The sequence below is a fragment of the Ixodes scapularis genome, unplaced genomic scaffold, assembly GCF_016920785.2.
Source record: "Ixodes scapularis isolate PalLabHiFi unplaced genomic scaffold, ASM1692078v2 PGA_scaffold11__112_contigs__length_91849675, whole genome shotgun sequence".
NCBI lineage: Eukaryota > Metazoa > Arthropoda > Arachnida > Ixodida > Ixodidae > Ixodes > Ixodes scapularis.
The window spans coordinates 30,136,722-30,158,678 of NW_024609837.1; positions in this window are offsets into that span (position 1 = coordinate 30,136,722).

Sequence of the window (21,957 nt, forward strand, 5' to 3'; positions counted from 1 at the left end):
ATTTAGTATCCCGAAATTAAGAATAGTTACTGTGCAATCGTCGATTGAAAATGATGCAAATACCAACATTCAAGTACACTCCCGCTTTTCGGTGCCGCTTCCCCCTGACGTCCCGTCAGGGGGAAGCGGTACCGAAAAGCTCGACCTGCAAGCCTGCCTTCCCCCCTGACGTCCCGTCAGGGGGAAGGCAGGCTTGCAGGTCGAGCGGGCAGTCTGAAAATGGTCTATATGCCGAGCTTTTGTTTCGTTGCTGCTGCGCGGGTGCTGGAGCGAGTTTCAAAGCATTCGCTTGACATCGTAAAAACTGCTCGGATAATCGATTGGGAACGAAGTCTACAGTTCAAAGAGTGAACCCCTGCCTTCCGCTGATGTCGCTTTTTCATTGTTGCCAGTGGAGACCTTCACATTGAAAAACACGTTGAGGATCAAATATGTATATTCAACAACTTCGCGATACTTTTTTTTTCTTTTTTTTTTTTTTTTAAGGGGGATTAATTGAGCGATGTTTGCAGGTGTGTTTAGAAAATTTTCAGGCAAATCGGGGATGCTGCGTCGCGGTTCCCGGCGCAACGCAGAAATAGACGGCCACGAAGCGGCGGCAATGTACAATCAAATTGAAAATTGCAAACCTGGCAGAACTTGCTCGCGTCCAAAAGAACACGTGTTTTTCCTTCCTATCGGTCATTATTCACAGGCGGTTCAGAGATCCCGCGCGTAAACTTCTCAAATGCGTTATTCGGGAGTTTGACACTTTAGACCCATGTTACGGATTTAAAAATAAAACCACAAAGAAAAAAAAACAGGGCGCGGGATGCTTAAAAAACACGTTTTTCGTGTAAGGCTCGTCAAATTATGAGGCGCTGGGGAAAACCTCTCGTTTTGTTCGGGTCCCGCCCTTCGAAAAGCATGCGGGAAGCGCCTCAGCACGCACCTCGTATCGTTCCGCCGCAGTGTTCTTCCGCGACAAAAAGTCCGTCTGCTTTCATCGCCGTGACCATGGCAACGAACGCCAAATGACCTTTTCGGACGGCGCGTGTATCACTTGGAAGTGTGTTAACCACCCCCCTCCCCTCCTCCCCCAAGGAACGCAGGCATACTGTCGCCGCCTGCGTTCCTTGGCGGCAACAGACATTTCAAAACTATTAAACTTTGGCTAGCAGACGGCGTTCGGAAAATTGGCGTTTGTTATCATATACACTTTAAAAAAAGTTTGTGCGTCTACTTTCACGCACAAAACTCGGAGAGCCAATCACCGCAACTTACGGAGGCAGCTCAGCGAATGACAATGCCGAAACATATGTTTAGACCAAAAAACGCAGTCTGAGTTGTGACATTAAGCAATGCAAAACGTCACGCTTGCATTGCTTAATGTCACAACTCATACTGCATTTTTCGGTCTAAACATATGTTTCGGCATTATCATTCGCTGAGCTGCCTCCGTAAGTTGCGGTGATTGGCTCTCCGAGTGTTGTGCGGAGAAGCAGACTCACGGGCTTTTTTTTAGAGTGTAGTGACGGTGATGAAAGTAGACGGCCTCTGTGCTGCGGAAGAACCATGGAGTTATTATAATTAACGCTAGAGGTCCAACTGGCGCTAGTGTCTATGCGACTTCCGGGAGGTAAATTGAAGCAGACAGTAATCAGTCTACTTTTGCGGTGCTCCTGTGCATTCCTATGGGAAAACGGGCGTGCATTTTGTCTCTTCTCCAGAAAATAACATGGAACACTTTTGTTATTTGGGCCATACTGAATAGTATGTACCTTTATTAACATTGTAAAGGTGTACTTGCTTTAGTTAGCGCATTTTTCTTCATCAATGAGTGATGTTTAACTTCGCTATATTTCAAGCCCAAACCTCTGTTCCACAGCAGGTTTGTAAAAACAAGCTACAATTCTAAGCAAAATAACAATCGAAAGGAATATAAAGCGTGTTCAAGGATCGCCGGCGTTCCGGTGAAGCTTATATATTTCTAATATGCCAGTCTTTTCACTATATGAAAATGACCCCTTCTTGCGACTTTACGAGCGGTTAAATACATTCAAAACGTAAAGAACGCAGTACGTGGGGTATGAAAGGCGTCTCTATCTAATATTTCCTATGCCAGACAGCCTTTATCGGGCACTTGTTATCAAAGATTTCGAGCGTGCGGGTGATGTTTTGAACGTAGAACAAGCATATTCGCACAAAGCAGAAAGAATAAAGCAGTATTTATTGAAAACCTGACCATATTACCTGGCCTTCAATTTATTGTGATCGTACACGCGGAGAGAGTTACTGATCCAGTGGTACTGCGTAGTTCTTGCCGTCTTAGTTTTCCAGATGTCCTCCGTTTGCTTGACACGTATATCCCCAGTGCTGAAAAGCGCCGACGTCGTGTTTGCGCTAACAGTGTCCGACGGTGCGCATAAATATAGGGTGACCGAAGTCACCAGGCTCGATCTAATATGAACCGTAAGAATCGACGCCTGCACGTAGCAATCTACAACTTTCGCCAAAGGTGTATTTCACAGGTCGGTTGTTTATTGTAAAATTACAAAGCGTAGCTTTCTTTCTGTAAAAAATTGGGTTAAGAAACTTGCCAGGCTCTACGGCGGGTGGCGACTCAGACAAGATCAGTAGCGGGGTGTGTTTGGCGTTCTTATTGATAGATGGCGCTACCTTCTTATCGTGACGGCTCGTGACCACAGTGGCTTAAAATAAACATAATCTTTTTTTTTTTTTTTAATGTACCATTTTTTCTATAAATGCGGACAATAAAAACAAAACTTATAGTAAAAAAAAAAAAAAAGAAAACCGCGTCTGCGTAATGACGGCGCTTTTGTTGCCGACGGATTTCGTTTGTGTGTCGTCTGCTTTCTTTCGCTGGTCGGCTGCACATAGCTGCACCTTCGGACGCTGCTCCTAACGCCATCTATCAATACGAACGCCAAACACACCTTGCTACTGGATCTGGTCGTCTGCGTGGTTGCCCGCCGTAGACCCTGGCAAGTTTCTTAACCCTATTTTGTACAGAAAGGGAGCTACGCTTTGTAATTTTACAAGAAAAAACCGACCTGTTAAATACACCTTCGACGAAAAGTTTAGAATGCTGCTTGCAGGCGTCGATTTTTACGGTCCATTTTAGATCGAGCCTGGTGACTTGGGTCACGTTATACATGTACGAAGCCGTTTTAGCGCCGTTTTTAATGCAATGAATTAAAAAAAAAAAACGTCGTAACTGACGATTTTTTTTTGTCTGCCTGACTAAGAAATGTTTTAGCTACCTAGTAAGTACGAATTATCCGGGATATTTGCTGTTATAATCGAGCGCAAGGAGACAATGCAGTCACTTTTTCCCCATAGAAATGCACTACTGGAAGTCAATTTCGGACTGGTTGCTGTCTGCTTCAATTTGCAGACACACTAGCACTAGCACTAGCACACTAGCGCCAGTTGAACTTTTAGCGTACATTATGATAACTCTAAGGGAAGAACAGTGCGGCGCAGCGATACGAGGTGCGTGCTGTGGCCTTTCCCCCATGCTTTTCAATGGGCGGAACGCGAACAAAAAGAGTTCGAAATCAAGACTTAACGCAAAAGGCTGGCTTTTTTCAGTGCCTCATAATTTGACAAGCCTTACACAAAAAACAAGTTTCTAAACCAAAAAAAAATTTTTTTTTAAACATTAACATGGGTCTAAACTTTAGACCCTTGTTGTTGACCAAAATCATACTTCAGACTCTAAAGTATCATCAATGTGCCGCGTTTTTCTTCTCATCCGTCGTCAACGCGGCCGACCAACCAATCAGAAAACTGGATTGGCTAGATGCTCTTGCTAAAGCGGGCGCTTGGAACACCTTATACTCTCGGAGCATCCAGTGGTTCTAACTGCGACGGGTGACCGGGTCTCGGCGGGCCGCAGAGTCCATCGCCTGCTCGTTTACCCGAGACACGGTTTCCGAAGAAAGCCATGGCTGTACGCAAAGAGAGCACGACACACGTCAAATGAAGAAGGAAAGGGTCTCCGCCATGTCAGCAGGTTGCGGCATTTGAGGGTCAGATGCAATGCAGACTGCTCACGTAGAGATCTGCCCTGTGCTCGGACGGGCGCTGACACCGACGTCGGGGGACTAGACAGGTCTTGTTGAAGTTCGCAGAGGAGGTCAGAATTCTAATGTTTGTCGATCCGGCGGAATCTTCCCAGACAGTGGACTGTGGACCCGCGCCCTGTGTACGATATAATACAGTGTGTCCCCCAAAATATAACTTTTTTTTTCCTTTTTGCTTAAAAATAAAAATAAAGTATAGTATCACGGAAAGCTCAGCCTCCGTCCAAATCTAGCGCTAGCGGTTTAGACCAGATGCAAAAGTTTCGAAAGTTGCGGCTATTTTATTCATAGATGATTTTTCTGAAACTTTCAACGGGTTTGGGCGGCCACCTTTTTACCATTGAAGATATCCGAAAATCGCTTATACATTTCAAATAATATAAGGGTCCGTTTTGAAACTTTAGCATACGGTTCGGACCACTAGCGATATACATTTGGGCGAAAGCTGAGCGTTCGGCAATGTGCACTTTATTTTTGCAATGATTTTTTGAGGGGGGGGGGGGGGGGGGGGGCTTTTGTATATATAGTCTGTCTAAATGGATATTAGTACTGTAAAACAAGCCAAAAAAAGCTGCGCGTCGAAAAAAATAAAAAAACTCAAACCTTTTATCGAATGTGCATTGGACTGGTGCATTTTACCACGTGGCCTATAGGTATACACCTTCCTGCGGCGAATGGAACCAACAAACTTGCCAGGGTCAAGGGCGGACGTGTTCGCAGATTTCGAACGGAGAGCCTTTAGACAGCGACAAAGGCGCCGCCCGCCGACCGACAGACACCCCGTGACATCCAGACCCCCAACGGGAAACGCCCCGGAACGTGCTTCGTCGGTGCCTCACGTCGCGCTTTCGTGGCTAATTGTGTCCTCATATACACCAACCCTGCTGCGTCCAATTGAGCGATGGGCGCATAAGCACCTAGAAGGCACCGCCTTGCCCTTTGGGCGGTATTGCACAATCTCTCTCTCGAGAAAGCTATACAACTATTGCGCGCGCTTCGCTTCCTTGGCCTGAGGACTCCCGTTTATCCGAGGCGTTGGCGATTGCACTTATACGTTTCGACGACTCTAATCACGCGCGCGCTTATAAACATGGCCACTGCCGCATACCCCAATTATACGAAACATCTAAAGCCGACGGCTGAGATGTCTTCATGCTTCCAGAAAAGGCTTCGAGCGTGCTTCTCTCGTCGGCATCGTCCGAACCATTACGAGTCGCAGAAAAAGACTCGCGTTCGATGGTCTAGCGTCGGTGCTACCCTACAGCCTGGCTGTGATTTATGATGGCTCCTTCGCGCGGCTATTACGATTGCGAAACACAACAGTCCTCGTCGCTAAGAGGATTCAATGTCGAAACGAAATTCGTTCGTTTATTTCTTTTGGCTGTTATTAGCTCCGTGTTTGCCAGTATTGTTTCCCCCTTTTAGCGCGGTCGCAGCAGCGAAATAGAATTCGAGGAACGGGCTCAGTTCTGTCGCTGCTGCCCACACAGAAACATCGACGCAGCGCAGCAGCAGCCTCGCCGCCGGAACAACTTCAGCAAAGAATCGGCGAGAGTTCGCTGACTGAACCAGGCACGCGTGTGAGGAAATCGAAGGAAATGTCATTAATGACGCACATATCCGAAACACACTCGGCACAGTCTTCGGGGGGGGAGAAGAAGTCGTTTGTCAAGGAGCTGCTTCGCGTGATAACGTATGGTTCTGTTTAATTTGCGGGAGTTGCCTGCCTCGGTCAACGACAAGAAGCGTGCTTCTTCGCCATTGGTTGGATATTCCGCTCCGCGGACAGCGCTGCAGGGCCGCGTTGCAAAGCGGCAGTCGTTAGTTTTTTTGTTTTGTTTTCTTCTGGAGAGTGGATGCCGCTGGGTAATTATGTGAGATGTCAAAATAGCTGGCGCAATACCATCCAGATTCCAAGCCCTGCGCACGACGTATAATTGTTTATTGGGTCCCCGACCTGCCCCGAGTGGAAGACAGGATGAAGTTCGACGATGGTCTCCCACAAAGGGGGCAGACGTGTCCGTCTTCGCGTCGCCGCGTGCTAACGTCGCGCCCGTCGCGGGACACTGCAAGAAGCGCTGGAGGCAATGCTGACACAAGCTGCTGCAGGTGACGCTGCGTGGATTCACTAGTGATGGCGTTGGTGAAGGCGCCAGGCTTTGTATTTTGGATGGTATTTGCTGGCGCTCGCACTGCTGACGTCACCTGCAGAGTGATCACGGAGCTGTGGGGCCGGCGCAGGGCGAAGGGAAATGACGTCACGTTCGCTTCTAGATTACTTAGTTTTGGTTTGAAGCAGTGTATATACATGGGCGACATTTTTTGCCCCATATAGTGCCCACTACGAGAATTCCTTAATCAAACTTTTACGTCACGGCAGGACCTTTATCAGGTCGAGCGTCAGTTATCAAGCTATTCACCCCCCCCTCCCCCAAAAGGGTAAAAACAAACATTAAAATCTGAATTTGTTAATGAAATAGTTTTGGTGAATTAAATATCTAAATAACCAATTTCGTCTATTTTCTAGTGGCCGGGTCCCATGGCTCATGAATTAGTACCGGGGAGAAAGAACCCTAACGCAAGTTCCCTTCCTTAAGAAATATCCTGTCTACCGATGCCTCGTTTGCGACCTGCGAGGTCGACCTTTAGCGGAAAAGGGGGGGGGGGGGGGGGGGGGGGAACATAGTCTCGGTTATGGCCACCCCCGACACTTGAGACCTTGCCGGGCGACCGACCGAAGCACGCACACTCGAAATCCTCGCCCGCGGGCTTGCCCCCATCTCTTAGGAATATCGACGAAGCATTGATCTGGGATATGACGTCCGCGACAGCTGGTCCCAAGGGGCTATCGACACGCTGGCCGCTGCGTCAACGGTCACGGCGACCCTCCCGCGGATTGCAGCTCGAACCCGTAAACGGGTTTCGAAGTTCGGATCGTTTAAAGTGCGCCTTCGCATCAAAGTCCCTCGGTCGTTCCGAGTCCGAGAACCGCCCGAACGGATCACCAGCTGGCGCGGGTTCTAATTTCGGTCGAGGTGCTCGCAGACTGACGAAGGCTTATGTATGACACAAACAAAATGGCGGGCCATATAATTTTTTTTTTCTTTCTTCTTTTCTTACGAATAAAAAGGTGTAGTGGAAAGAATGTGACTTTCATTTAGAATTCGTATCCCCGTAAGTCAAAGTGCGTTCAAAGCCTATACGGCGAGGAAGTTTTCAAAAACGCGTCTGTCAGAGCGCAAGGAGGAGTGGGCTAATAAAAGAAGCAGACGACCGCAAGGTTGTCTGCTTCTGTTGCGGGGGTTGTGGTGACGTCAGAACGCCGAGTTTTGAATGACTCTGATTGGGAGGATAGTAGGTAGACCTCAAAGCAGCTTGCTTTGAGGTGGTCTATCCATTATCCTTCCAATCAGAGCCAATCAAAACTCCGCGTTCTGAAATAATCTCAACCCCTGTTTAAGAAGAAGACGCACCTGCGCTCCGCATAATCATGTAGTTGCGTCCAACTGATTCAATCAAGCGTAAAGAATGCGGCGTGATATTGCGTCTTTACTACGTACGTTTGCGTTTATTGCGCTGCTAATAGCTTCTCGCCTTGCGCATCCAGACACAATTGACGAGATCGGCATCGTTACTTATTAACCATCTTAAAGCGCGCGGAGAGAGCTCCTCGAACATAATTCGGGTTTCAATTTGCGTCCAAGTAACTGACGGTATCGGCAGTCAATCCACGAACCAACCGGTGAAATATTCATTGAGAGGGAGTTTTCCTAATCTGGCGTGCAATGACGCGCGCTTTTATGCTAGCGCGCGCTTCGCTCCTCTACGTGATTGCCAATCTTCGGGATGGCCCGACGGATTGAGCTTCTTTGCAAAAAATGATTCGATCAGTTGATGATCGTGCTCTTTGGGACATACCTTGGGAAGCAGAGTGGTGTACATGTGAATACCGATAGAGCGAATCACAGTGTGCCAGTTCGGGCGGCACGAACGCCTTACGGGGAGCCTCGGGTACGAAAATAAACGCGTCTCAATCATTCTGATAAACCTGGAGTGCAGAAAATGGGTGTGCACGCAATATGCCTGCGATATGATTTCTTATGCATATGTTATGGAATGTTTTCGGTAGTTTCGAATGTGCTCCTCGCACGACACACTTGTGTACTTCTTAGGTTTATCAGAATGATCGGGACAAGTTTAAATGCATTCATAGCCCGTGATGTCTTTATATCAACTACACTTTGCCGTTCGGAGTTGTGCACGCCGGCAGTCGCCTACCCGTAGACTCCCTCGAGCTGCTTGCTGTCCCACGGCCCGGGCTTAGTACATCTCGCTAAGTATGATTAGTTACGACTAAATATGCTTATGCATTGTGCGCTTATGAATTGTCTGCTATGGGCTATGTATGCTTTATATAGGGTTGTCCTACGTGTGACGACTTTTTCGTGACACTCGAGCCAAACGCTCTATGTATTAATTCAACCAAACGCGTTCTTCGTTAAAGGAGATTCCAATGAACTGCCACCTTCCCTATATTGTCGCGATGTGGCGGTCAGTTTTCGCGCCCTACATAGCTTTTCGCCCATTTAACCTCGCACTGAACCGGGCCAGCTCATATCGCCACCGACGGTATACCTCTACAGTTTTGTATGTCATCTTGAGCGGTACCTTTTCGGCTAGGCAATTCTAAGCGTGGACGCTTCTGAGCTGAGACGCGATTGGTCCGCGTATCTCGACCACCCTTTCAGTCGGAGCAAGTGATTCCAACGTCAGGTTATGAAAAGAGAACAAAAAAAAAAAAGAAGGGTCGGAGAGGTTATCCATAACAAGGTCGTAACCGCTGAATTTGTGTCACCACATATCGAAGGCCACCGCAGGAACAGATTAGACGCGAGTGCCGTTTCAGTGTTCGGTTGGTTCTGATGTTCGAACAATGTATCGGGCTTGAGCTTAATTAGACTCACTGAATAGGTTTATAATAGGGTCGAATAGGACACAGTATATTCAGTGACACCATAGGCCCAATCGCTCAGTTTTCACCATCCTTGATAATGTTATGTGGAGGTAGAGAAGACGCTATTCACGGGCTTTGATTATTCTGGAGGGCGTTGGCTGGGCACGTCAAAGCTCAGTGTTTGGAGCATACGCTCGCCAACTGGCACGGTCGGGACAAACCTCCATCGTAATTTCCTCGAGGATTGCCTCGATAAATCCACCAATGATTTTCTGCCCCCGACAAGAAACTTTTAGTCTGACAAGAGAACCCGCACCACGACAAGATCTAAGCCTTCTCGATCAACGTCGGACCACTTCAGGAGCCCGGGACACTGCTACGGGACGGCGCGACAAGTATAACCAAGCTGCCAGAGTTTAAGCCAAGCCGAGTGAAAAAAAAAAATCTAGAATCCGGTCAAGAACTGCACGTTTCGAAAAAACGGCTGGCCGAAAGCAGACGAACGGATGCACGTATACAAGCGCAAGGAGATGCTGCGTCGCGTTGTCGGATTATCACGAGACGCCCAACTTGACATCCTCCCACCAGAAAGATTCCACGAAGTTGGGCCGCCAGACCAGCGCTTCCACAAAATGTGATCCCTTTCTCTAGGCTCCTGAAATATTCGTTCACATCGCTGGATTGGGTGGGAGGGTTCGTGGCGTTCGCTGCTGTCCATCGAAACCGATTACGTTCATAATAGACCGTTTGCCAAATCCCCCTGGCGCCCCGTCCCGCACTCCAGGAATCATGGAAACGTAGGTCCCTGTGTCCGGCATAGTTTCGACCAATTCGATGGTTACACTCCTTTGAGTGGAATCCGGAGTCACCCTGAACAAGCGTCATGTAGAGTCCAAGGACCTGTCATGTCACTTTTACAATTTCTCGTCAATGTCAGCGTTTTTGATACTGTGCATGCGATCCACCCTTCACCCTGGCCCTGAGCTGCAGAAATCTCTTACAATATTATAATTCTCGTACAGCTTCGAAGACGTTGATAGTAGGTTAGAAACGCTAAAAAATGCTTTAAACAGCCCTGCTGACCCCGAGCTAAATCCTGGTTTTGGTTGTTGTGGATTGTTGTGTGGCTGAAAAAAACGTGTGCGGCAAGTCTCGAGCTTGCCGTCAGACGCTGATCCCTGTAATCTTGAACACGGAGTCACTGCCTAAGAAGCTTAAACTTGGGTACGTTTTTTTTTTGTTTGTTTTTTTTACTGGTGGATATTTTTTTAAAGCAGTCTGAATACTGCTTTGAGAGAAGAAACCAATGCATCCTGGAAGGCATTTACGGTCACAAAACGTGCAACTATACTAAACTTTGCGTGAAATATGAGCTATACACGTAATCCTACCTCCATACGGGTTTTTGGAATGTAGATGGGTGACAAAGAGAGTCCTAACTTTTTTCTCTCGAAGTAAGGCTGAACGTCTGAAAGGAACTCGAAGAATAAACTCGCGTCCCGATTGTGTATACTTAGTTTGGCTGAACATTTTGAAGATTTACGCGTACCGTTTCCTTCTAATGAAGCTTTTACAATAGGGAGTTGTAGTAGACCGCGCTACCCCCTCCGCTAAGCGTTCCGCTACGAAGAAGTTGCTACTGCGCCTGCGCGCCGATAGCCTTGACTGTGGAGTTCCGCTATCGTAGCGGGTTGCGGAGGACCCTTGCGGGACCGCGCAAACGATCTACGAAAACTCCCCAATAAGCCGCTACGCTTGCTACGGGAGTCTGAAGCTTTGTTAAGGATTCATTGAATCTATAAAGTGATATAAATTTGCACTTTAGTCGGTGTTTTGCCGCCCCTTAGAAATGTTTGTCATTTCCAACCTCGTTCTCTGTATCCTTCGTATTTCACAAAAATATCAGCTAACTTCGTCTGTAATTATCCTTTAGCTTATACAATGTTGTAAACTAAGAAAAATTATCTAACCTAAAAAAATTAAAAAAATACTCTTTCAAAGGGGAAATTACTAGCGGGGTTGAGATAAGACAAAGTATACAAGTCGCCACAAGCTGCCGTGCCTCCACCCAGTCACGGCTGCTAAACAGGACTCGTTTAATGTACGTAAATTTTATTAGGAGGAAGCTTAAAGCGCGAAACACATGTACAACGAAACCTTCCATCCCGCCTTGCGGACTGCCGGAATGACCTTGGGGGGAGAGGGTTTTCGTAGCATCGGAGAGCGTTGAAAACCCTCGCCTCCGACCGTCGTATTGCGCGGTCGGACGTCGGATCGGACGGTTTCGTCGTGCATGTGTTTCGCGCCTAAGCACTTAAAAAAAAATGAATTTTCCACTCCGTTCTTTTGCTCGGCGCGCAGTAGCGGGCGGAACTACGAAAAAGTTTTAATCAGACAAAATGCCCAGATTCAAACTTTTAAAAAATTTAATTTGTCAAAAGTTATATATATACAGGGGTTTTTTTTTACCATAAAAATAGACTAGGCTTCGCTAAACACTCATTCTCCGCCCAAAGGTAGCGCTGGAGGTCACAACCAGATGCCAAAGTTTCAGCCCGATCCGATACCTTATACAAAAATTATAAGGGATTTTCTGAAAAATTCAATGGGAAAATGGCGACCGAGAGAGTTTTTGAATACATGGGGCTCTATGGAACCAGAAACCGAAAACGGGCAAAAATGGGCTTCATTTTTTGGGAAAAGGAACAAATGGTCCCGGAAAAAATGGTCCCGGAACTAATGGTCCCGGAACAAATGAACCCGGAACTAATGGTCCCAACTTCAAGGTAGGAAGAAATGGTCCCGCAAAACTATCGCCCCTGTAAAAGCCTCAGAACGGAGCTCGTGCCAGTTGTTGCACTAGGACCTTCTAAAGTCCGATAACGAAAAAAGGGGGGTAAAAGGGGGTGTAAAAAGGGGGGGGGGGGACGCTTTCTCATTTCGTTGGTGAGATAAGCTAAAACACAGGCGTTCACGATTGACCGCATGATTCAGCTTCAGTTAACGAATGACGCGCTAAAGGGACACATTTTCTTCCTGTCGCCCATTTTCGAACGGTAAGTAATTTACTGTGCTCTTTCAGACCGCGTATATATACATGTAAATAAGCGTCCCACTCGAAAGATATCGTAAATAATGATAAGCTTTTATACTTTTAGCAGTAGAATCTCTCCGCCAGTACAGCCAGGGCGTGAAAACCATGGGGGACTTTTTTCGAGGCGTGAGCCAAACCATTCGGTTCTGACCTCTTCAGACGTAAGATTTTTTGTGTGTTCATCTATGTGGCATCAATAAAATGTCTGAGTTCTGAAGAACTTCCCGTGAAATATATATTAGCCTAGGTGGTGTAGTTACTGATTTGTTTAGAGAGACAAAAAGGACTCGTGCACAGGCACCCAATGCCCCTCAAAAGGCAGCCAGCTCCGCTCCTAATGTGGGCCGTAACCAAGAGACACGCGGAGATTAATGTAATTGAAGTCGCATAGCACCCTGAGACATGAGTAGAAGTGCTCATTTCGCCCATCAAAACAAGGCATTGAAAACATAACTCGCACAATGCTCGTTATATGGTAATAGCAGTGACCCCTTCAGTGTACGATCACTAAATATTACAATAAAATTACACTGACTCTTCTATTGTTAGACAACATTCCGGCAATTTTAAATAAAGAGTTATAAAAACCTTATCAACTTGGTCTTAGGTAACCGGTCTCAAATTATGGGACCAGGTTGCTCATTCCACCAGCAAACAACTACGTAGACAGCATAAAGAATTAAAGTGCCTTGAGTGTGTTATATTTACGAAGTGATCTTATAACGGAACCATTTTTTCCTACCTTGAACTTGGGACAATTAGTTCCGGGACCATTTTTTCCGGGGCTATTGGTTCCGGGACCATTTGTTCCTACACCCCCATTTTCCCAGTGAAATTTTGAGAAAATCACGGATAACTTTTGAATAAGGTATCGGGTAGGGCTGAAACTTTGACATCTGGTTGTGACCTCTAGCGCTACCTTCGGGCGGAGAATGAGCATTCGGCGACGCCTAGTTTATTTTTGCGGTAAATTTTTTTTTTTTTTTTTTTACATTTTGTGTACATGTTTATATATAAAAGCGTTGTGGTGCTCTACCGCCTCATCGTCCTTTCCCCAGGGACGCTCTCGGTTCTCGCCGTCACACCCGACTTCCGACGCGTTCCGACTACACCAACTAGAAGACGAGGCCTGCGCGAGTGACGTCATCGTTGGTGGGGAAACCCGACCCGCGTGCTGGCGGCGATGCCGCGTGGGTTCACTGGCGATGACGTTTGGGGAAGAAAGGTGCCGGCCTTGTCTCCTTTCCGGTATTGGTTGCGCCCGCTTTGCCCGGGTGCGTACGCCATTAATATGTATCCCGAAACCCATTTTACTCCTCCGGATGAAACGTGATATCTACGATCCTTTATCTAAAATTCCCAAAGCGGCCTTTTCTCCGGGGAAATCTACGTACGTATATATATAATCGCGCTATGCCTCTTCGTTTATTTTTAATTCTTATTTCTTTTTTTCACCGCGGCCGCTTTTAAATGTATTTATCGCAAAGCCCCCCCCCCCCCCCCCCCCCCCAAAAAAAAAAATCACCGGTATAGTTGCAACAGGAAGCATGCATGAAGAAGAACGCCGCCGACGTTCTCAGGGTCAGCGGCCGCCGAAGTTTACATCGAAGAAACAAACAAACAAAGGGCACGATCGAAAAGCACGGGCAATCGTTCGAGTCTTCGGCGCTATAACAAGCCGCGGACCGTCGAATCAAGAAAGCCGCGACGACGCAATCGCACAACCATCGAACTGCCCAGCCTGCCTCCTTCCCTCTTTAACTCCGGAGCGCTTTTATTTTTATTTTTTCCTGCTTTGTTCAACGGGGGTCGTTATTATTACTGCGAGGGTAATTTCAAGCACTCGATCGCGTTTAAGAAAGAAAGAATGTGACGTAGAGTCGTATCCCACATACCTGGTACAAAAGACAGGAATAATTATCGGCGGAAACAGCTCGAATGTTTTCGTAGCATGTTTGCTTAATACATAGGTTCGCACATGTCAGTTTGTTTTTTTATGCCAAATGTAACAGCTTCCGCGAAACAAGCTGGAAACAAGTCTCAAACAAAGGTCTGCAGACTACCTTTTGGAATGCAGCTTTTGGGCGGTCGTTCCCGTGCTTCGCGGCGTCGCCGTCGGCGTAACCTCCCGTCGCATTATGGGACGTCACAGACCTGTCCACCAATTCAGTTCCCCGCTAAATTTAGCGAAGGAACTGAATTGGTGTGTAGGTTTGTGACGTCCCATAATGCAACACTGCGCATTCAGTTCCTCCACTAAATTTAGCGGTAAAACTGACGTCATGTGACCTCAACACCAATTCAGTTATCATTTAGCGGGGAACAGAATTGGTGTTGAGGTCAAGTGACGTCTATTTTCCCGCTAAATCTAGCGGCGAAACTGAAAGTGTTCATAAGTGACGCGACGCTGTTGAGGTCACGTGGTGTCAATTAACTGTGGGAGGAAGGGAGGGTATGAAGGAGGAAGAAAAGGCGGGGGAGGGCCCTCCGTACACCCTATCCCCCCTCCTCCTTACATAGATAATATCAGAACCAATAATTTATATACTGTATATATATATATATATGTATATATATAATATGTTCGCCAGTGTACGAGCTCTATATTTGTACTTATAGATATTTCTCCCTCAAATACTTAAGCACGGTATATCGCAAAATCAAAATACCTCAAGAGCAGCGCTCTATTTTCAAATTACAGAGATTTGTAAACGCCTTTCAATTTTTCGTGTGATTAATTAGCAGTGAGACCCGCGGTGTAATCCTTTTTTTCTTTATTTCTTCCCTTCCGCACGGTCTTTAGCTCAAAGCTAACGAGGCACATAATTGTGGGAGCTATTTGGTGAGGGGTGCAGCCCCGTTGCGTCGGCCTCTCAGCCTCAAGGACGAGAGCGCGCCGGTACGGTGATGCAAATGCTTCAGTCGCCGTTAAAGATACTGAGCGAGGCATTTGGCCCGTGATGGTATGCGGAGGGCAAGTTCGTCTGCTTCTTGCGCAGGGGGTAGCGGTGACGTCAGAACGCCGAGCCCTGATTGGCTGATCGCAACCCCCTATCTGAGCGTCGTCTGCTCTTTTGCAACGTCGGCTGCTCGCAACGTCGTCTTACCTTTCCTGCAACTTTCGGAGGTGCAGAGGCCAGATTTACGAAACGATCTTGCGCCAAAAATGTGCGTAAGACAAAACTTAAGAACAAATTCGTATTCACGAGACGAATTTTTTTTAAGTTTTGCGCAGGTTACGTCGAAATCCTACGACAGCTCCGAAGCTGTCTTACGCACTTCTTACGATCAAATCTGCATGGCCGACAGCGTCGCGGTCGCGACGACCCACGGACGTTTATTTTTCTACCTGCGCTTCTGACGCGTCCCGACTTCAAGCAGCAAGAAAAAAGTAAAACGTACTGGAAACGAACCACGACGAACAAGAACGCTGGATCCACAAACACCGGGGAAAAGCGCCAACGGCCACGATTCCACCGAACGCGACCAAACGAGCTGGGCAGTTAGGCCTAGCAGGCACTCCGCGACTCGGCGACCGTCTGCCCACGACCGGCTGGCGTGCTGAATGAAATATGCCCGCGCGACCGTTGTGAACCCTTCCCGTCTTTTACTTTGATCGCTGACCTCAATTTTAGATTAAGAGGTCAATCTCTTCCTCTTGTCATCTCCTTGCTTCCCGAGGCAACGGTGACTCTCGCCGGTGAAAAAGCGGTGAATCTCCGACAGACGCAGGAAAGGTGAAGCAGCCATCGCTTTGACTAGCAGACGTAAAGCAGACGACGTTAACTGCGCCAACCCTCCGACGCCGTTAAAGAGTGAGGAGTCTCGCCGCACACGAAAGGAGGGAAAAAGTATTTGGGAGGGAACTTGCGGACACTAACCACCCTCACCTCTCGGTTCTTAGCAAACAAACCTCGGCGCCTCGGGACACTTCGCCGGTGAGTCCTTTGACTTCCCTCTGATGCGCGTCTGCTAGTTGTTAGACAAAAACAACGTACCGCTCGAGTTATTTCGTCTGCCATCTGAAAAGCGAAGTCGAGCTGGCTCGTAAAGACCTGCACTTTCGAAAGTCGCAGGAAAGGTAAGACAGACACAGACGACGTTGCGAGCAGACGACGTTGCAAAGGAGCAGACGACGCTGAGATAGGGGGTCGCGATCAGCCAATCAGGGCTCGGCGTTCTGACGTCACCGCTACTTTCTTTCTCATGCGCAGAAGACGAAAATGAGCCCACTTGCGAGGCGTATACGCCTGCTTCGGTAGTAGTCTGGTACTTTCTTATGGCTGATAGACATAAATACTGTTTTCTCTGTAAAGTCCAGTTTCCCGATCATTCTTGGAGGCTATTTTTATAGAATGAGGTGATCGGATGAGGCTTTTGATTTTATGAAAGAAAATGAGGTCATCGGCCGACAAATCGTATTAGCCGATGGTAAGAAGCGTGTTCTTTTTTTTTTTAAATAAAAAGGTAACATCAGCTTTTTATGGCAGCTTTAACGCGTCTGCACCCTTAAAAAAAACTCGGAAATACGCGACAAAATGTATAGGATAATTTAGAATGCGTTTAATTTACCTACTAAAACGCACTTTATTTCGCGGTCTCGTTTAAAACCTTTCTCGAAAATGTATTTTATTCTTGGCGCCTGTTTTACGCTCAATCCAAGGTGTCGTTAAAGATGTATACAAAAACAAAATATAACAAAAATGAAATAAAAGAAAAAAAAATGAACTTTTCCATCACCAGTAACATACACTGTTCTTCAGACCGAATCCGTGAGGGTCGAATTTAGGCCTGGATTATTTTGGCGTGGAAGGACCCAGCTAACTTTGCGTCTACACACTAAACCTGGGGTCACCCTGCTTATTCGCGGCAAGTTAAGACATCGCCGCCTGGTGGAAGGTTTTCACAACCCAGGCTGAGGATACTTCAGCTTCCTCTGCTAGTGCGAGCGCGTCCAATGCCAAGCTTCTATGGACTATGAAAATGAGAAGATGATCGCGTGGGTGGCCCGTGCCCCGCCCATATAGTGAGGAAAACAGAAGCACCCCTAACGAGCTTCTCGCCGCGGGTACCATCGTACAAAAGACAGTCTGCATACAGATTCGAACGCGAGTCACCGCGAGATCCAGGCTTCGAATGCCGCATGGCAATTAGTTCAAGAAAAGCCTTGAAGAGGCGGCATTCGAACCACGGATGTTGCGGTGACTCGTGTTTGCATATGTATGATCAGACGTTCAAGAAAAGCCTTGAAGAGGCGGCATTCGAACCACGGATGTTCCGGTGACTCGTGTTTGCAGATGTATGATCAGACGTTCAAGAAAAGCCTTGAAGAGGCGGCATTTGAACCACGGATGTTCCGGTGACTCCTGTTTGCAGATGTATGATCAGACGTTCAAGAAAAGCATTGTAGAGGCGGCATTCGAACCACGGATGTTCCGGTGACTCGTGTTTGCAGATGTATGATCAGACGTTCAAGAAAAGCCTTGAAGAGGTGGCATTCGAACCACGGATGTTCCGGTGACTCCTGTTTGCAGATGTATGATCAGACGTTCAAGAAAAGCATTGTAGAGGCGGCATTCGAACCACGGATGTTCCGGTGACTCGTGTTTGCAGATGTATGATCAGACGTTCAAGAAAAGCCTTGAAGAGGTGGCATTCGAACCACGGATGTTCCGGTGACTCGTGTTTGCAGATGTATGATCAGACGTTCAAGAAAAGCCTTGAAGAGGCGGCATTCGAACCACGGATGTTCCGGTGACTCGTGTTTGCAGATGTATGATCAGACGTTCAAGAAAAGCCTTGAAGAGGCGGCATTTGAACCACGGATGTTCCGGTGACTCGTGTTTGCAGATGTATGATCAGACGTTCAAGAAAAGCCTTGAAGAGGCGGCATTCGAACCACGGTAGTTCCGGTGACTCGTGTTTGCAGATGTATGATCAGACGTTGAAGAAAAGCCTTGAAGAGGCGGCATTTGAACCACGGATGTTCCGGTGACTCGTGTTTGCAGATGTATGATCAGACGTTCAAGAAAAGCCTTGTAGAGGCGGCATTCGAACCACGGATGTTCCGGTGACTCGTGTTTGCAGATGTATGATCAGACGTTCAAGAAAAGCCTTGAAAAGGTGGCATTCGAACCACGGATGTTCCGGTGACTCGTGTTTGCAGATGTATGATCAGACGTTCAAGAAAAGCCTTGAAGAGGCGGCATTCGAACCACGGATGTTCCGGTGACTCGTGTTTGCAGATGTATGATCAGACGTTCAAGAAAAGCCTTGAAGAGGCGGCATTTGAACCACGGATGTTCCGGTGACTCGTGTTTGCAGATGTATGATCAGACGTTCAAGAAAAGCCTTGAAGAGGCGGCATTTGAACCACGGATGTTCCGGTGACTCGTGTTTGCAGATGTATGATCAGACGTTCAAGAAAAGCCTTGAAGAGGCGGCATTCGAACCACGGATGTTCCGGTGACTCGTGTTTGCATATGTATGATCAGACGTTCAAGAAAAGCCTTGAAGAGGCGGCATTCGAACCACGGATGTTCCGGTGACTCGTGTTTGCATATGTATGATCAGATGTTTAAGAAAAGCCTTGAAGAGGCGGCATTCGAACCACGGATGTTCCGGTGACTCGTGTTTGCAGATGTATGATCAGACGTTCAAGAAAAGCCTTGAAGAGGCGGCATTCGAACCACGGATGTTCCGGTGACTCGTGTTTGCAGATGTATGATCAGACGTTCAAGAAAAGCCTTGAAGAGGCGGCATTTGAACCACGGATGTTCCGGTGACTCGTGTTTGCAGATGTAAGATCAGACGTTCAAGAAAAGCCTTGAAGAGGCGGCATTTGAACCACGGATGTTCCGGTGACTCGTGTTTGCAGATGTATGATCAGACGTTCAAGAAAAGCCTTGAAGAGGCGGCATTCGAACCACGGATGTTCCGGTGACTCGTGTTTGCATATGTATGATCAGACGTTCAAGAAAAGCCTTGAAGAGGCGGCATTCGAACCACGGATGTTCCGGTGACTCGTGTTTGCATATGTATGATCAGATGTTTAAGAAAAGCCTTGAAGAGGCGGCATTCGAACCACGGATGTTCCGGTGACTCGTGTTTGCATATGTATGATCAGATGTTTAAGAAAAGCCTTGAAGAGGCGGCATTCGAACCACGGATGTTCCGGTGACTCGTGTTTGCAGATGTATGATCAGACGTTCAAGAAAAGCCTTGAAGAGGCGGCATTCGAACCGCGGATGTTCCGGTGACTCGTGTTTGCAGATGTATGATCAGACGTTCAAGAAAAGCCTTGAAGAGGCGGCATTCGAACCACGGATGTTCCGGTGACTCGTGTTTGCAGATGTATGATTAGACGTTCAAGAAAATCCTTGAAGAGGCGGCATTCGAACCACGGATGTTCCGGTGACTCGTGTTCGCATATGTATGATCAGACGTTCAAGAAAAGCCTTGAAGAGGCGGCATTCGAACCACGGATGTTCCGGTGACTCGTGTTTGCAGATGTATGATCAGACGTCCCTGCGCCTTCTCGTTTCCTCCTCTCCCTCGGTTTCTGCCGCATACGAAAGCAGGGCGGGAAAAGAACAATCATAACCTTTTGTAGATGATCAAGTAAATCAGTTTTTTTTTATTTTAAGTGAGGTTAATTTGATTTATATCAGAATATTTTGATTTAGATCGATGTAACTAGTCACTCTGTGTCACTACATGTATTATTAAACATGGCAGATTGACCAACCCGCTCGATCGCTGATGACAATGTGGAAGAAAAGTTAATTGTAAATTTAAAGTACACCTTAATTAACAACTTTTTATAAGTGTACCCCCCCCCCCCCAATACCCGGAAAAAAACTGCTTGATGTTTTACTCAGCTATTAAAGGAATACTTCGGCAATTTCTTGAGCTACGCCAACTAATTATATAATCGGGAATACCGGCCTTTACTCTTTCCCTTATGCTATTTATTATCGCGAAATCCAAGATAGTTATTGTGAAATGGACGAGTGAAAACGATGTCGAAATCAACATTCAAATATTCCCCGGTGTGACGTCAGGGGATGGCAGGCTTGCAGGTCGAGCGGTCTGTCTAAAAATAAACTGTGCCGAGCATTTGTTTCGTGCGGCTGCGCGGGTGCTTAAGCGAACTTTCATAACATTCATTTGACACCATTAAACTGCTTGTAATCAGTTGGGAACAAACTCTAGTCCAAAGAGTGAACCCCTGCCTTCCCCTGACATCACTTCTTCATTGCTGCCAGTAGAGACTCACTTAAAAAAAAAATACGGTAAAAACCAAAATTGTAAATTCGCGAAAAAAAAATTGTTTTGGCCCAATACTTGGGTTACTGTTTCAACTATGTTTGTTTGTGCGTTTAGCAGATTTTCAGGCAAATTGGGAACTGTGAAGAAAACGCCTGAGAACCCTCAGTTTAAGGTTTATTTGCTTTCCGTTCGCGTTCTAGTTTACTTGCAATAAGGAATTACTTTTCTAATATGTGCTACTTTCTTTTACATTCTGACGTGCTTTCAATATGAAGTTACGTAATTGACAAATCAGGTGGAAGGTACAGAAGAAAGCTTAATGCTGCGATTTTATGAGAAGAACACTGCTTTCTTTTCGTGTTCTGCCTGATATAAAATGTTTCTTGCTTAATTATTCTATGATGTCACTACAAAACAAATGCACATATAAGGCATCAAATGATAGACAAACGGTAAATTAAAATTATTTTCGGGATTATTTCTCAGGAAACGATTTCATTCACATCATCATCGTAAAACTGGTCTGATTTAAATCACTATTATCATGTTGATTTTTATTCTCCAACCTATAGAGAGAAAAAAACGAGAAAAAAACAGCGTACATTTTGTCGGCGGAAAAAAAAATTGCAGAATCAGAAAATATTACTTCCGAGCTTTCACGAACGAACAGTTGAAATATAATTCCGCGCTCGCTAGAAAAACCGGTTGAAATGCATCGGTGAGTTCACCCCGGCGATCTAGCCAGGTGGCGAGAACGTTCCTTACTTCGGGAAGCGCTTTTTCAACACGTTGTCTGCACACTCATCCATCACAATATACCGAGGAGGTTAACTGGCATTTGGAACAGCAATGACATAAAACAACACCTGCCAGAAATGCGGGCATTGCAGCTACGCGAACAATCTGAATCCTCGCTAACGTATATACACTGAGAGAAAAAAAAAATCCATGCACAGAGGATGTGCCCTCCTCATCACCCTACCACAGCGTTGTGATAGGGTCACGCATTTTCGGCCGAATATTTGAGAAATGTCTCGCGCGAGCTTGGAGAGAAAACATGCTGCCTCACTGGGTTCACATTACTGTTGTACGGAACAGCGTTCCAAGGGTCGGCGTTCCCGGAACGCGTTCCTTTCAGGAGGAACGAAGGAACGCCGCCATTCCATTTGCATCGGTGGAACGGGAACAGGAACTCGTTACATTTTTGCTCAAACGAAAAAAGGAATGGCGTTCCTTTTTTGCTTCAAGCGGGGTAATTTTTATTTTATTTCTAAGAGGGAAATTCTAAAAGTATAAAACAATATATTTACATAGAGCAGGATAGAGCACTGCACGGGCCGGACTTTCTGGGCCCGGCCCGACCCGGCCCGGTAGAGGCACGGCCCGGGCCCGGCCCGAGCCCGATGGAATATTTAATTTCTTGGCCCGGCCCGACCCGGCCCGTAAGAGACACTGCCCGGGCCCGGCCCGGGCCCGGCAGAATTTTTAGACAAATGCCAGAGCCCGACATAAAAAAAAAAATTATTAACATAAGCCTTCGTCCGGGCCGA